This window comes from Sciurus vulgaris (genome assembly GCF_902686455.1).
Source record: "Sciurus vulgaris genome assembly, chromosome: 7".
Taxonomy (NCBI): Eukaryota; Metazoa; Chordata; class Mammalia; order Rodentia; family Sciuridae; genus Sciurus; species Sciurus vulgaris.
Window position 1 is genome coordinate 17,992,756 of NC_136467.1, and position 11,682 is coordinate 18,004,437.

Consider the following 11,682-nt stretch of genomic DNA (forward strand, 5'->3'; position numbering starts at 1 on the left):
AAATGTAGGCACTATGCCGCTTCCACCAAGGGCAGCTTGTCCTCTGCAGAAACACTTCCTGGCCAGTGACTGGGGAGGGGTTGGAGGGACGTTGTGCAAGCAGGGGCCTTGGGTGCTGCAGTGAGGATAAGAGCAAAGGGCTCACAGCCATCGAAGTGTTTTCTTCTTGACTCAGATAACCTGGGGCAAGGTGTTTGACCTTTCTGTGATGCTGCAGTTTCCCCAGTCTTGTTCAGGCAAGCCCAAGGTAATTGCCACCCACCCCCTCACAGGTGATATTGTGTTTCAAGGTCATGAAAGATAGGCACAATTGAGGAACAACGCATCCACACATCAATATGATTAAACCTTAGCCAGCATTGTGGTACTTATAGAAATCAATACTCTAGATATTCAAGCTCCTTTTATACCCTAGCTATTCAAACTCCTCTTCCTAATGCTCCCTAATAAATGACCGGAAGTGAGATCAGCAATGTTTTAGGAAGAACATTGATGCCTCTGCCTATAATGTGAAATTTTATGTTTGCTATGTTGCCTACAGTCAATGTGCTATTCCTGGAACATAAACAATTTTGTTGATAAAGTAAAAAATAAAAGTTGAACCTTTTTACTCAGTTTCCAAACATTAATCAAAGAGGAGTCTGATTACTGTGCCCACGACTGAGTCTTTTTTTTTTTTTTTTTTTTCTTCTAAGTTCTTTCAAGGGCTTTTTAATAGTTTCCTTTTCCTTATATAAGAATCATCCTCTTCCCCCTCCTCCTCCTCCTCCTCATCACCATTTCAGAGTCCCAGGGGGCTACCAGTTCCCAAGGGATTCATATAATAGCATTCTATCTCAAGAAGGTGGGGAAGGGCTTCCAAGATCTAGGTCAAATCCCTCACTTCACAGATGAAGAAATGGGCTTCGGAGAACATGAGTGACTGGTCCAAGTGAACACAGTCATTTGTGGGCAGAGTCAAAGAACAACCTGATCATTTTACCGGTTCTTTCATCTGTATCATACTACATTGATTCCCATGAAAATGGCAATGCAGATATCCACCTGTCCCCCTTTCCTTCCCATCACGGTTCTTGACCAGTTTGTTGGAATTGTGGAGTAGTTATGTGGGTTCTGATGAATGTTTATTTTAGCAAATGAACATAAAACCATCAGAATGAATTTATTGAGAATTTTGATAAGACAGTGATTCTCAGTAAGTATTGTTTATTGGAAATAAGTGTCTACCATATTGATGCACACATAAGTATACGACAGAATATACATATGCATGTTTATTCTGGCTGACTTTGTAAAAAGTTGTTCTTCCTATGGGTTAGGATCACAAAATGTAAACGCCACTAATCCAGCTGGGGGTGTGGCTCAATAGTAGAGTGCTTACCTAGTTTGTGTAAGGCCCTGTGTTCAACCCTTAGTGCTACAAAAAAAATAAAATTAGCAGACATTTAAGATACAGTTGTAACCTAGTTAGGACAGTATACCAAAGACTATTAATTAGAATTGAATTTTCACTGCAGTTTCTATAAGGCAGTAGGCAAGTTATGTATCTCATCTACACAATGGAGAAATTCCACCTGTTTCACATAATTCTGAGGTTATCTGGGATCATGCAAGAACCTCTATGAATTAGACCCTTACCTGATTTTCCCACCCTCTCTTCCTTCCCCACTTTGCCAACCCATGAGCCCATGAGGCTGAATCTACAAATAGGAAGTTTCCTTGTTCATTCCTGAATCTCTCAGATCACCCAAAGAAGTAATTCCTAGCTCTGGAGTGCGGTTGCTAAGTAATGGAGTTGGGAGTTTACCTCTGGCAAGGTGCAGTGATGGCAAGCTACATAGTGAAGGTAGTGAGAGCGACAATAACAATAGTTGTCATTTACTGAAAACCTACTCTGCTAGGTATTGTGCTGGAATTTTAAAAGTATTTCATTGAAACTTTTTATTATTTGCAGTACTGGGGACTGAATGCCACCTAGCAACCTCCCAGCCCTTGATATTTTTCATTTTGAGACAGGGTCTTGCTAAGTTACTGAGGCTGGACTTTAACTTGTGATCCTCCTGCCTCAGCCTCCTGAGTTGCTGAGATTACAGGTGTGCATGCACCATCATACCCGGCTTATTTAAACTTTAACATTAGCAAAATGGAATTTAGGATTTCCCACCATGATCAGCACTCCCACCTAGTTTCTTCGTATTTTAACCCTCTGTTACACCCATCCATTGTTTTAAGATACCAACCTCTCTGTCCCTCCCTTCCCTCATCATCACTCCCATCCACATTATAGCTGAACACTACTGGTCCTCCTAATTCAAGGCCAAATACATTCACTTCTCTCCATCTACACTACCAGGACCTGAATCCACATCATTTATGTGGAATAAAATCCACATTTGATTCCAACCAGTGCTTCTCAGAGTGGGGACACCATCATTAGCATCCCCTAGGAACTTTCTGGAAATGCAATTTTCTGGTCCTGCCGGGAGTCGACTAAGTTGGACCTTCCGGAGGTGGTACCAGTAATCTGTTTTCACAAGCTCCCCAGGGGCTAGTGATAGTGAGGACCCTTGCAAAATTTGGGCAGGACAGAATAAGAAAAAGGAGCAGATTGCTGAGGAAATGTGAAGTTTTAATAGACTATTTTAAAAAGCTATATCAGTAGACTGTTTTTAAAACCTACGGGCAAAAGAAGCTGTCGAAAGGCAAGTGAAAGGAGATCCCCAGATCAGATATTCAGAAATATTTGGCTTTGTAGAGCACACAATTAAATATTTAAGTTAAAATATATTCTCCATAAGAATAGTACATGTTTTAGCCAGAGAGCTTCATTGAAATACTTGCTTTAATTAAAAAAAAAATTTTCTGCTTATTGCATAGATTAAATCTGAAAGATTATAAATAGTCCAATTTATTTTTTACCATCCTGCCTGCCTGCTAAAATTGAGCAACGAAAATAGATAAGCTCCTTTAATTTTTACCAACAGTCAGCAACCCTCTCTGGCACTCCTACATGGGGCATTCCACAATGCCTTGGGGAACTGACTTCAAGAAAAAAACTGATATGCTAAAACATTTTTCCCCATCATAATCCCCAATATTTTTTTTTCCACTTTTAATGGTGAGCCAAACCCCTGCTGAAGCATTAGCTGCTTAAAAGCTCCTTCATCAGTGAGTACTTGGTAAGAGAGAGGAGAGAAAGATCAAACTAGAGAGAAAATAAAACAATGTGAAGACAGCCAGAACAGGCTAGGGAGAGAAGGTAACTAAACAAAGTAAGGATACAGGGCTATAAATACTTTTCTCTGAAATCCCTTCTACTCTGATACGCAGTGCTGCTGGCCCAGCCAGTTGGTCTCTGTTGGTGCTAGGTAAGAGCAAAGGCTCTGCCTGGAAATTATTCTCTCAGATACAATAGTACTGTCACAGATTTTTCATTTTACACATGGGGTTAAACTAAATAACTTCTAAAGCCCCTTAGGATTCTGAACCATGAGGATTCTGAATTCACACACTATCTTCTGTAACACACATTATAGATGAGAAGCAAAATGCTGGTGGGCTGTCTACGGGTGCCCATGAGGATCAAAAGTATACCGTGCCAATTGAATTACATTGTATTTAAGGCAAAGAACCAAAGGACTTCAACTCACCATAAAGTGACTTTTGAATCAAGATGAGAGCAGACTCTCCTGGGGAGAGGTATGAAATTATGTGAGAGTGGACTTGGCATTCAAAAGGAAGAAAAAAAGAAACATTGGAGAATGAATTAATTTTAGAATCATATCCTCTCCTATTAGTCTTTTTAGCTTAAAAGAGTGTAAGGGAAATTGTGTTAAGAGACCAGAAATTATGTTGAGTATTTCTAAGGTATGCAAGTATGAACTTAAAAGCATAGTGGGAAAGTGTCTACAACCCAAATTGATTCATCAATCTTTATTTTATAAACTTTATTCTGTGAGAAGTCCTCCATGGCTGTCTGATGCTTAAAACTAGTAGAAAAAAGTGTGTGTGTGTGTGTGTGTGTGTGTGTGTGTGTGTGTATTTTACCTAAAATTTAAAAGCTCTGATTAAACTAGTGCTCTGCTTCTCTGAGATACTACAATGTGATAGTACATAGTACAAAAGATTCCCACTGCCGCGGTTCATCCTGGTAAATGGAAGATTTTTACAGTCTTACCCAGAGTTGAAATTATCCAGGATACTTGGATTCAACAATAAATTTGATCAATGACATTCATGTATGAGTAGTTAAAAAAAAGAAGGCACTGAACTGAGTATAACATTCTGAGAAAAACATGTTGACCCATTAAAACAAAGCAAAATGTGCCAGCCTTTGTCCTGCTCATTTTTAAAAAGAGCCATGAATTTCCTAGATAAATTACTTGAAGAAAAACCTTGACTGTCAGGTACCCTGCCCAGCCCTGATGTTAACTTTGTGGCTCTGCTTCCTTCTATTCTGTTTTTATCGGGAGTCCAGATTTTGGATCACAAAGAACAAGATATTTATACTAGAAAAATTCATAGAGCAGCTATGAAAGAGACTCCCATTCTTGTTTCTGTGGTGGGGGGTGGGAAGGAAAGAAAGAAATTCTCAACTTTCCCTCTAGCTATAAAACTCTATTATTTTAGAATCTCAGAAACATGTATCTTCCTTCTCACGCAATCTAAGTCCCCTCTTCCCATGTGCAGTAAGTCTTAGGGACACTCCCCAGTTGTTCAAAGCCATTTTCCTTTCCTGGGCACTTTTTTTCAAATTGTATTTACTGTGATGTACACAGATACATGGGGACACACACACACACACACACACACACACACACACATACACAAAGGCTCGCTTATCTCAGTGCTTTTGAGTTGCCTTACACAATTGCAGATATAAATAAGTGAACTCTGTGACAAACTCATCAAAAGAGGTAACGTCTTGGGAATGTCTCAATGAGCTTCTCACATGTGGAGATAGAAGTTTCAAGTGACAGGACATTGGGGTCATGGCTACTTCTTTAAATAGTGCCCCGGTGAAACAATTCCCTGTTTATGGAAATCCATAATATGTGCTGCTCCTATGGTTAGTGCTGGGTTGAAATTTAAGAGAAATATTAACATGGGTGAACAGTCACCAGATTTTCTGTACCATTTGCTTCTCAAAGAATACCAATTTTTTTAAAATGGATTGTCTAGAAAAATTTTCTCTATGTCTCCCAAGTGAAACAACTAGGTGCTAGCTACCCTTTATCTAATGAATGTTCTCAAAAATCAGATGATGTTGATCCCAATAGCAAAGAGACACTCAACAAAGAACGCTTGTTCTAGAAATGAGGTCATTTGGACAGTCTATCCATTAAGAAAAAGCCTATTTTGCTTTCAGAGGTCACCTATTGGGGCAGGAAATCCATCTTTCAGCCAGTGAACTAACATCTGGCCTAAGTCTTCCAGGCTGAAATGTCAATTTCCTGATCTAAATGGAACACACATGAAAGAAAAAAAGGATGAAAAACACAAATCTTCATTTGCTGAAGAATTTTCAACAGCAGCATATATCAGGCTCCTCCAAAAATAGACCTAGTCTTTATTGATCAAAACAAACAAAAACAATAAAGTACTCATATGCTTGAAATAAAGAAAATTTTATTTCTTTATGTATTAATTCAAAGGTAAATGATAGCAAAGGGGTAAATCAATCATCCTCTGATAAATCCATACATACATTTACTTTAATCTAAACCAGTAAATCACAGTTCATTTTGGTCTGGGTAAAGAATTAATCTTTGTTGTTGTTTGTTTGTTTGTGGTACTGGGGATTGACCCTAAGCCTCGTGCTTAATTTCACATACTCTACCACTGAGCAACATTTACTTTTGGGCTATAAGAAAACAGGAGAGGGGATTGAAAGAGAGAAGTAAGAGGATGTTTAACCAAAATAAGAATAATAATCTATTTTAAAGCTGGTTGAAGTTGGGTACGGTGGTGCACACTGATCACAGTGACTCAGGAGGCTGAGGCAGGAGCATTGCCAAGTTTGAGGCCAGCCTGGGCAACTTAATGAGACCCTATCTCAAATCAAAAAATAAAAAGGCCTAGAGGTGTAGCTCAGTGCTGGAGTGCCTCTGGGTTTAATTCCCAGTACAGAGGGGAAGGAAAAATAATAGATACCTTGAAGTGCTAGAAAACATTTCAAGTAATGGGCAGGGGTGTAGCTCAATAAAAGAGCACACAGTTAGCTTGTACAGACTCAGGGTTCCATCCCCAGCACCAAACACAGAGAACAAAACAAAACAAGAAAACAAAAACAGTTCATGTAATTTTCAAATTTGTCACTCAATTTCTTTCTTTCTTTTTTCCTTCTAATTCTGGGGATCAAACCTAGGGGCTTGACACATACTCAGCAAGCACTCTACCACTAAGCTACATCCTCAGCCCTTTTTATTTTTTATTTTGAGACAGGGTCTCACTAAATTGCCCAGGCTGACTTTGAACTTGAGATCCTCCTGCCTCAGCCTCCCAAGTAACTGAGATTATAGGTGTGTGTCACTGTACCCCACTCTTTGCTTTTTGGACTCTGAAAATTCTGTAATTTTTACTAGGCTTTCTTCTATGGGTACAGATTATGGAGGTTTCATTGTGTCCTTCTTTCATCCATCCATCCATCTATCCACGTAACAAGTAGTGATTGAGTACAGATTGCGTCTGACATAGCAGTCGGTATCAAGAATAGACAGGCCTGTTTTCTGGATCATCTAATCTAGTAAAGCAGATAGAGAGGTAAATAACAGGCATACGTACACAGTAAAGAGCTGCTCAACTGGGTGGGGAATGTGAAGAGGAGATGATCCCTATGAAGGGTTTGAAGGCCACGCGATTCATCAGTCAGTTAAGGAAGTAAAAGGCGATTGTCTCGGCCAAAGGAAAATCCTGGAGCGGTTACAGTGGACAGTCCCAGTGAGGAGAGTAGGACATCAGCAGGGTAGGAAGAGGAAGAATGGATGGTCTCCATGTCTGCCCCTTCTAATACCAGTTTGCTATAACTCCATCCCCTTCATCTTCCATCAAGAAAGCAGCGTGAGGCTGGGGTGTAGCTCAGTGGTAGAGCACTTGCCTGGCATGGGCAAGGCCCTGGGTTCAATCTGCATCAACCCTCCTGACCCAAAGAGAGCAGAGGGTTGAATCCCTCGAAACACACACACAAACACACAATTAAAAATTTTAAAATAATAACAAAACAGAGTAGTAATGCAAGTGTGTGATAAAATATGATTACATCTTACCAGTTACTATAATAAAAGCAAGATGGAGTCACTGAGGGTTTTAAGTGGGAAAGTATTAAACTGTCTGACTTAGGTTTATTTCAAAATGAAAGGTAATGCAGAGCTCAGCCCCGAAGAGGATAAAATTGAAGCAAAGCAACTTCTAAGAGTCGTGCTGGGGCTGGGTACGTGCTAAGTGAGATCCTAAGTGAGGTTTGATTGCCAGCACCAGGAATAAAAAAAAAAAAAAAAAAAAGAATCATGCTACTAATCCAAACGAGGGGTTACGGTGGTATCATGGCAGATAACAGCAGTTTGCGTACCTGATGCCCATTCCGACTCTGTCTAGCATGCAGGAGCTGTGTAGCTACCACCTACACTTCTCAGGGTCCCTTGCCCTGTGGTTAAAGGCTTTGTTGAGGTTCTGCCACATGGATGCATTCACATAAGGCTTTGGAACCGGGGAGGGGCTCAGTGCACAGTGTGGTTAAATGGGCTGTAGAAGGATCATGAACCCGCAGCACTGGCTTCCTGTTTGGGGTTGCCTGATGGTGGCCAAGGCATCCGTCAGTTCTGGGTAATTTTTTTTTTTTTTTTTTTATTGTAAACAAATGGGATACATGTTGTTTCTCTGTTTGTACATGGCGTCAAGGCATACCATTTGTGTAATCATAAATTTACATAGAGTAATGTTGTTTGATTCATTCTGCTATTTTTTTCCCTTCCCCCCACCCCTCCCACCCCTCTTTTCCCTCTATACAGTCCTTCCTTCCTCCATACTTGCCCCCTCCCTAACCCTAACTCTAACCCTAACACTAACCCTAGTTCTGGGTAATTTTATTCTTTTTTATTTTTTTGTTTTTGTATATTGGAAGGGAACGCTCTATCACTGGGCTTCCTGCCCAGCCTTGGCATCCGTCGGTCCTGGGCCACCCAGTCGTGAGTGCAGTTTGCACTCTTCTACTTCACCCAGGACTGTTCAGTTTTAGCCCTGAAATTCCTGCATTTTGAAAACCGCTCATGCCCAGGTCACTGGGATTGTCAGTCACTCTACAAAACTGTGGTCATTCTTGGAGGCTCAACCCACAGTCCGTTTCATCAGTCCTCCCAACAATTCTGAGTGATCGATATGTCTTAATACTGTACCCTTATTTAAAAAACAAAAATGCTGAAGTAGATTTCTTTTTCCCAGCAGCTAAGAACTTGGAGGAAGTCAGCCCCGAGCCGCAGCCATGGTAGTGCAGTAGAGAACTGAGAACTTCGGGAGCTGAATTAGAAGGACTGACCACTGATTGGTTAGGGGAGTTGAGGGAAGGGAAGACACAAAGGCTGATTCTAGGTTCCTGGCTCTGCAACCAGGCGTGTGACAGTGTGACAGAGCTGGAGAATGAATATTGAGCGGGAAACAGGTTTGAGAAGGTGGAACTTTGTGGAATCTGGGTGGAACTTTGCTTGTGGAATAATCACATCCATAGTTCATGGATGGCATAGGATGAACTCACATGGACGCAGACTCACAGACATGCCAGGAGGACAGAGACTCCCTTCAGGACTTTCTGCTACCTTCCTCCCCAGCCCTGCCTCACCTGATCCCTCCAAAGGTGGAGGGGTCCACTCCCACTTCCCATGCTTCCGTCATCTGCACTAACTCCCTACTGCAGGGTCTCACTCTTGCCTTCTGGCCTTCAGACACAGACACGTGGGCCCTGAATGAATAGCCCTTCTCTTTAGCTGGGAAAAGCAGGTCCCCCAGGAAACCTTTGGGGGCCTTGCCTGGGGGCCCTGGCAGTCTTGTTCTTCTTTTGTTTCTCTGTCACACCCAGCTGTTTTCCTAGCACAATAGTTAATCCTACTTCCTGCAATTGTTTATTGTGTCCCTCATGTTTAACTGCAAATTCTGTAATGGGGGGCCATGCACGTCTCACTTTCTGTTCATCTCCAGTAACGTGCATTGTACTGGGCACTTGGTAGGCATTCAAACATTATTTGATAAAGGAAATCAACTCAGAGGAAACAGCAGTGAATATCCAATGCAGGTACACATTACAATTACTTTGGTGCTTTTGAAAGTAGAGGTGTCCAGGAGCTACCTAGAACTGTCAGAATCCTTGGAGATGGGGGCCCAGGCGCCTTTACTTTTTGAAAGTGCTATGGATGATTGTGATGGGTAGTCAGGGATGAAATCCATCCATGTGAGAGTGGAGAACCATGAATAGCAAAAATTGGAGAATATCTGCATTTAAGAGAACAGGAGAGAAAAATAACATCAGGACTGACAGAAGGTGTCAGAACTAGGAATGACCACAGCACGCTGTTGAAGAAGGTGGGAATTGTAGGAGGGAACCAGGCATCGGTGATGCTGCAGAAAAGTCAGAGAGGTGGGGAGTGTCAGCTGAAGATGTGTTTTGGAGTCTCTGGGAAACTTACCCAATCATCCACTCAGGCTTAGAGGAAGAACTGGAAACTGGAATGCAGCAGATTGAAGAATAAGGGAAAATGGATTAAGGAAAATCATAATCAGGGCTAGGGGTGTGACTAAGTGGTAGAGCATTTACCTAGCATGTGAGAAGCCCTGGCTTCGATGCCCGGCACCACAAAAACAAAGAAAGAAATAAACTCTTGCTATTATTATGCTGTTGAATGTTAATGGGGTTGGGGGCATTGTGTTTTGCTTTTTGCAGTACCAGGGAATGAGCTCCGGGGTACTCTACCACTGAGCTATATTCCCAGGCTTTTTCATTGTTTTGTGGGAGGCGGGTACCAAGGATTGATCTCAGGGACACCCAGCCACTGAGCCACCTCCCCAGACCTATTTTGTATTTTATTTAGAGACAGGGTCTCACTGAGTTGCTTAGCACCTCACTGTTGCTGAGGCTGGCTTTGAACTTGAGATCCTCCTGCCTCGGCCTGCCAAGCCACTGGGATTACCATGGTGCCTGGCCCTTTTTCATTTTTTTATTTTGACACAAGGTCTCACTAAGTTGCCTAGGCCGTCCTTGAACTTGTGATCCTCCTGCCTCAGGCTCCTGGGTTACAGGGATATCAGGCATGCATCACCATGCCAGGCTAATGCTGTGAATGTTAATCAGTAACATTTATTGAGTATTTACTGTGTGGACATATTAAAAATTTTGTAGTGCGACCTATTCATCACCTTCTGAAACATGCCTGTTTTCTTTCCACATTCATGAAGGAAAATTCAATGCTGACCAAACATAGAAGTACCCTAAGACTTAGTCTGATGAAAGAGAGAAGGAGGGAGGAAGGAAGGAAGAAGCAAAGAAAGAAAGAACCTCAGTGAGTGAATGCAGGAGAGACTGGGGCTCAGGGTACCAGTGTCTTAGGCTGTGAGGTCTCTGGTGGGATTCATGGGCAGGAGTTCTCAGAACTCACTCAGTCTAAGTCCTCCATACCTAGACTGTCTATGTAAATAACCACTAGAATTGGAATGACCAAGTTCCTGAAACTGAGATACAAAGGAAGAGTTCTCCCAACGGCCTCAGAAAGCATACCATTTCACCTCACTTAGGAAGATTCCTGAATGCCTCCGCATTAGATGAAAGAACGCAGTGTTAAAGGTTTCCATATTGTAGCATTTCCAAAACAGGCAGGAATGTACTATGGCAAATAGCTCACTAACGGAAACGGAACAGATCCAACCAAAGCAAGCAGGGACTGTTGAGAGTGCCAACAGAAAAAGTTTTCTCCACATTGCCTCCAATCTCCTTAATAACAACAAATATTCAGAAACCACCTCTTTTGATCCACCCATAGTGTTTGACCTTCCTGGTGTTCAGGTTGGATGACAGGCATGGGGTTGCAGATGAGTAAGAGCTCATTATTGGACCGGATTTCATGGTTGGTTTATGTGTGCACGGGGTCTGAAGAGACCATTGGAACTGCTCTTCTGCATCCCAGAGAAGTATTTAGTCTTTGGTCAGTGAGAACAGTAAATTTACCCTTGATTTTTCTTGGATACAGAGTCTACCTTTTTTACTATTCATCTCTAGATTTTCCAGTGAGAGATGTTATTTTTGAAATTCTTATGAGCCGTTGGCTGTTTCTACTGCTTCCTTCCCTTTGGGGCTGACTCAGAATGGAGTACAAAGTTAGCCAGGTGCCATGTCTGATCACGGCCATATTCCTCGAGGCACAAATGGCAGTGTTTTTAAGCACAGCCATCTCAGGGCTGTTCTGTTTCATCAGGTCTCATGACAGAAAGCACCTCCCTTTGGTCTTGCTTGCACACTCAGACTCTAGCTGTAGACCTCTATAACCCTAACTCCACAAACCTCGCCTGAGATCTCAGTCAGTAATCATAAGTACCACCTGGGTCTTCTCCAGGATGGTGCCTGGTTTTGCTCAGGAATATTTCCATTCTAGGAAGAAAAACCAGCAAAATAGTCCATAAACCAATGATGCTAAATGCCACTCATTC

General features: G+C 41.9%; 1 protein-coding gene across 2 annotated transcripts in view; it reads right to left on the bottom strand.

Moving 5' to 3' along the window:
• SASH1 (SAM and SH3 domain containing 1) overlaps positions 1 to 11,682 on the bottom strand; it is a gene marked incomplete at its 5' end in the record, with an annotated part of 289,754 nt that overhangs the window by 170,251 nt on the left and 107,821 nt on the right. The gene's annotated exons all lie outside the window — the stretch shown is intronic.